This window comes from Momordica charantia (genome assembly GCF_013281855.1).
Source record: "Momordica charantia cultivar OHB3-1 chromosome 3 unlocalized genomic scaffold, Mcharantia_2.0 BLBB01000003.1, whole genome shotgun sequence".
In the NCBI taxonomy this organism is placed as follows: Eukaryota; Viridiplantae; Streptophyta; class Magnoliopsida; order Cucurbitales; family Cucurbitaceae; genus Momordica; species Momordica charantia.
The window spans coordinates 20,720,316-20,726,328 of NW_028275161.1; the positions used below are offsets into that span (position 1 = coordinate 20,720,316).

General features: G+C 33.3%; 1 long non-coding RNA gene across 2 annotated transcripts; it reads left to right on the top strand.

Annotated features, from left to right (window-relative positions):
* The first annotated feature begins 2,224 nt into the window (after window positions 1-2,224).
* On the top strand, window positions 2,225-4,303 carry LOC148212559 (uncharacterized). Of its 2 annotated transcripts, XR_015789852.1 has the most exons (3): window positions 2,225-2,381; window positions 3,023-3,743; window positions 3,917-4,303. It is a non-coding gene; the product is annotated as an uncharacterized LOC148212559 (long non-coding RNA). The 2 variants fall into 2 exon arrangements; XR_015789851.1 differs by having other exon boundaries at window positions 3,023-4,303.
* Window positions 4,304-6,013: the final 1,710 nt, after the last annotated feature.

The following is a 6,013-nucleotide window of genomic DNA, read 5'->3' on the forward strand; positions in this document are numbered from 1 at the left end:
ACAAATTTAAGTTTAAAAACCAACTCTAGTTTTTTTTTTTCCACATTTCATACCAAATATATATATTTCTAAACTCATTTAACACATGGGAATATTTTTTTCAAACATTTTTTAAATGAAAATCTATAAGTGGTAAAATTTGCTGACACTTTTTAAAGTTAATGTAAATATTATAATATTTATTTAAGTATAAGGTTGTAGCCAACTAATAATTATCTCATGCAGGCAGTATTTGTTAGTAATCAATCCCAGATCAGGTCTAGGTTTCAATTAAAACATAATTCAAAATTTCAAATTGGAATTTACAACTTAAAAGATTAGATAAAATAATCTAATAAAACTTCTAGGTAACAAGAACGATAAATAAAGATTAGGATGAAGAAAATTAAATGGTGGGTTTATATTGGTTCACCCAATTCTCGGATGTTTAAGGTCTAATTCTCTCAAATATATATCTTAGGTGGGTGGGTGGGTAAAGAAGAACACACCTTATTCCTTTTTTTGAGGTTGGAAGTTCGATCTTTCTTCCTTGCATTTGGTTTACTAAAAAAATAGGGACATTAATTCGTTAGTTAAATTATTATTAATAATAGGTGTTGCAATCAATTGTAAAATTACTATAAATTTTTAAATTGAGCCTAACTCAATGAGTTAAAATATTATGAGTTTTGGAATTTAGCAAGATGCACTATCAACAGTGCAAAGGAAGCACGGAAAGAATCACCACAAGCATGCAAATGGCGAGGAGCAATTATTATTTTTATCATGACAAACCCAAACACTATTTAAATGATGAAAAACAACATATCCACTATATAGATTGAAAACACAAGGAATCAACACAAACACTTCTTATTGATATGAGAGAGACAAAATTCTTGAACCAAAACTAAGTAAATAAAATAAATAGTACCAATAGAAGAGGATGGAAGATAAAATGAAAATGGAACCGATACTTTCTAAATCTGCTTTGAAGATATATGAACTCAGGAAAGCAAATTCAGAGAGAGTGAGAGGAGTAGCTTTAATGATAAAGATGCACTCATTTTCTTTTTGTTTTTTTGTTATGGGGAGGCACACCATTTCTGATTCAAAAAAGATATGCATTAAAATGTACCAATTCAATTAGACTTTTAAATTTAGGGTTTCAATTCACACTCTCTCTTCTCCTCTACTGCTATTTGAGGGTACATTGTAGTTTTTATGGATATCATCAATAATGCTTTTTGTGTACATATTCTTAAGTTTCTTAAATAGCTCAGTTGATGGTAGGAGTAAAATTTTGAAATATGGTTAGGTAAATTAAATTTATCTAATCTATTAGTTTAAATTTTTAGATTAAATGGTGGTTTATTCATTCTTAACATAGTAAAAAAATGAGTCGTAGTCATGAACAAGGAAAACTGTAATTTTCTCTCCCTATGTAACTTAATTTTAAAATGAGTAGATTCCACACTATTTGATGGAAGACAATAAATTGGATAGAATACGGGACATATTGAGATCATAGTCATAAATATATATAATAAGTGAGTCGATATGAATATACATATATTCGCTAAACGGGTTACACTTCTAAAATGAGAAGTTTATGAGTTAATAATTTTAGATAATTAACTTAATAATCTATTAATTAACTTTAATACAATTTCTCTTTTAATTTGCTTTTGACAAGACCTTAGATCCTCAGCTATTATGTTGCAATATTTTCATTGCCAAAACAGCACACTTGTAACTCGTTTTTCTAAAATCAAACATGAAATCTTCAACTTATTGTATAGAAAATTCAAGCGTGCCTTTCATGCCACTGCACATTTCCTTAATTTGAATTCCCTTTCTTCTATCTGTCAAAAAATAATAATAAACCATTAGTTGGTACCAATTTTGAATGGATTGAATAAAACCCCAAAAAAACAAGTTTCCGGTTTTAACTCCCAACAAGAAGTTAAGTGGTTGGCTCAGTAACAAGAAGTTAAGTGTTGCACTGGCTTTCTCAATCTCAAAATAAAAAAATTGAAAAAAAAAAAAAAAAAAAGCTCCCAACAACCACGTAATCCATCCAGGACAAAATATTCAATTCTTTTTATCTTTTTACTCTCCCGTGAATTGTTTTGCTTGAAAAAGGCCAACACAATGTACCACCAAAATTTGGCTTATTTATGACTACCCAAAAATTTCATCTATAAATACATGGGAATGGGAGGGATGGGTCGTGGCCATGGAAAACAAAATCCCTTTTCTAAACCTCTAATGCCAACTTTGAATCTTCATCTCTATGCTTTGCTGTTGGAGAAAAGAAACCTAAACCTAATCATGTAGCAGTGGTCTTCATCCCATAATTCAACCATCGTTTTAGTTGAAGATTATGTTTGGAAAAGAAGGTTAGTATGAGATGGTAGAAATCACGTTTAACAAAAAAAAAAAAAAAAAATTATTTGTTGATTTGTTAGTTTTGTGTTTAGAAAGTTCTACATGAAATCACAAGAGTATGAAATATCAAGTTGTGATCATATTATTGATTTGGTGTTGGAATAGATGATGATATGGAGGAATCAAAGATGTTCCCTCTCCTTTTTCTGTCAAAAGAGAAAAAAAGAAAATCCCTTTCTTCTACAACTATTAGTTCGTACCAATTTCCAATAGATTAAATAAAACTCCAAAAGAAAAAACAGGTTTCCTTCTGTAATCCCAACTACCACATTATCCTCCCCACAGCAAAATATTCAATTCTTTTATGTTTTTACTCTCCCCGTTAATTGCTTTGCTTGGGAATGCCAACACAAGTACCACCAAAATTGCTTTACCTGTCTTCTCACGGAATTGACAATTCATTATTTCTTAAATAAAAGTTTCCATCCTTACATTTCTTCAAATATTTATAATAGTGTTGAGTGAGTTGTCCTCACCCTTAAAAACAAATATTTTCCATTATAAATACATGTGGTCATATTCATGGAAACAAATAAAATTCCTTTTCTTACGACCCATGTACTAAGTTTTTTTTTTTTCCCTTTTGAAACAGATATCATCAAGTCGGGTATGCGAGGAACACGTAGAAAAGAAGCTCAAATTAATGCACTCCTATTGAGATAAATATATCATAATTACAAAAGAGATGATCAAGATTAGAATCTTGGAATCATCCCAATTGTGTGCACAAGATCTTGATGAATCTAAGAGAAATCCGAAGTTAGATTAATCGTTTTTACAAGGAAGTTAACCAATTTTGATGATATAGTTTGCTCATTAAACAGACATGATAGTCTTGACTCCGAAGTTAGATTCATCGTTTTTACAAGGAAGTTAACCAATTTTGATGATATAGTTTGCTCATTAAACATGCATGATAGTCTTGACTCACAGAAAAGTAGCGCGGAGAACTAGTAAGAATTGTGCCTATCATCCAAGCTGCATGGCGGGATTACTCTACTTCTACTCTATAAATGAGGCTCAAAAAATGTCGTCTTCATCAAATTCAAATCTTTGAAATTGAGTACTAGCACGTATAGCTATGGATGCTACAAACAGGCTTTCTACAATTGCTTGCCGAAATGGGGCAACTGCAAAATCAAATTCAAGAACGCCTAGGAGTGTTAGAACACTGGATCCTGTCCTGAAAGAAGCGCGCATTCGCGATGCCAGAAAGCGTATCGACGATTTGGAGGGGAGGCAGCAAGCGCTGCGGGCGAAGCAGCAAGCACTCTATTTCATGTTTCTTCAACAAATGTTGGATTGATAGAAAGGTTGGTTTGACTAAACCGAAAAAACAGATGTATAGTTTTGCTCAAAACAAAATTTGAAGAGGTAGATATTCTACGCAGACAGATATCTTAATTGGTAGCATCTCTTCAGATTATTACGATATGATTCATCCTAATCAATGTCTTATAGTTTTAACTCTCTTTTTTTCAACCAGACATTACATTTGATCTTTTCAAATGGAAACAAAGTTTAGCATGGACAAGGAGATAAAAGATATACAACTTTACACGCGTTTGGCCATGGAAATCATCAGCAACAATTAGCTGCTAGTTGGAATAATGTTATTATTTAAACCTAATGTCTCATTCGTGTGCAACAGTCACATTCTTCTGTATCATCAGGAGAGGGGACTCCGATTCTTATTTAGCTTTTTGGAGTGCTCACCATTCTGATTATTAGTATTTTTTTCTTTCACTGAAAAGATGTGTTGGTACAATGCATATTGAGATAGATCTTTTTTTTATGCCATGTATAAGAAGAGTAAAGATGTTAAGGATCCCAATCTGTAAAGATAAGAGATCTTACAAAAGTTTATAATAGACATATATTATTTCATTGATATTGTCAATTAGTTTTGAGGAAGAATTCCATGAATATTGTGAATCGAAAATTGCAAAAACTATGTAAGCAACCAGCTAAGAGAGCTTTCTGACAATTGTATATATATTTATTTGTTTGAAGCACAAATTATCTATGGTAGTTTGCAAGATTTAAGATCTTGAATTCCTAATGTTTTACTACCTGAAGTCTTTACCTTGGTTACCTCCTTTTCCAAATATCAAACTCTTCGTTCTATGTAATTACTCCATATATTATAGAATCCACTCAACACCATAGGACCAGTTCACAATGCACTAGTATTTTATTCTGTTAAAGGAGTTTTCGATAACTCAATAGCTTTGTCTTTTAGTGTTTTGGGTCCATGCTTAGGCTTTTTTTTCCATTCCAGTACTGAATCATTAACAGCTCTTTTCTCTGTTTTTTTTTCCTTGTTCTCTTTGAACTATTAGGAGTAGTTACTTAGTTAGATATTAGTTAAAGTAACTAATTTCTCATTACTGTTGTATGACCTATATATATGACTACTTGTTGATAATTAATATTAAGCAAGATCTTTAAGTTACTCTCAGAACGTAATATGGTATCAGAGGATTTTTTTTTTTCTGAGAGTCTGGCGGTTACTTTTTCAAGAAATTTTCTTGATTTTCTCGCCATCTTGCTTCTGCCATGACTGAAGAGGACTTCGTCAATCCTACAGCAAATCTTTCTTCTCCATCTTTTGTTCAAACATCCCTTGAACAGTATATGAATCCTTACTTTCTTCATCATTCTGACAGCACTAGCCTTGTTCTAGTTTCAGATTTGCTTAATGATGAAAATTACACTACCTGGAGCAGATCGATGAAGATAGCCCTAACTGTGAAAAACAAATTCGGCTTCGTTGATGGATCAATTCCACGTCCCGATGATGAACATCTCAATTCTTGGATCATTTGCAACAACGTCGTCATTGCATGGATCTTGAACTCTCTTTCGAAAGAGATATCAGCTAGTGTCCTGTTCGCCGATTCTGCAAGAGAAATTTGGTTAGATCTACAAGAACGATTTTAACGACAAAATCGACCTCGAATTTTTCAGCTCCGCCGTGATTTATCTACATTAGTTCAAGATCAGTTATCTGTAAGTGCCTATTTTACGAAATTGAAGACATTATGGACTGAACTTGCTGCATATCGTCCTAATTGTTCTTGCGGTCGCTGCACTTGTGGAGGTGTCAAGTCTCTTGTTGAATATTTTCAGACTGAGTACGTGATGTGTTTCCTCATGGGCTTGAACGATTCTTTCAGCCAAATTCGTGCTCAGCTACTCCTTATGGAACCTCCTCCGACGATCAATCGTGCCTTTGCTTTAATTGCTCAAGAAGTTCAGCAAAGAGTTATTTCGCAGATCTCTCCTGCTAATTCTTCTGCTTCGTCTACAGCCTTCATGGTCCGCGGCACTCAGAATTCGAATTCCTCGAATTTGTCAAATTCGTCGACTTCTTCGAATCGCTCTCTGTCAAATCAGGGCAAGCGAAAAGAAAAATCGATGTGTACTCATTGCGGCCTTTTAAGCCACACTGTGGATCGTTGCTATAAACTCCACGGGTATCCTCCGGGATACCGCAATTCCAATGCTCGAGGTACACATCCATCACCTGCTCCAGCCAAATCTGCTGATGCTACTTCTAAGAATACGGCTGCTATTCCGG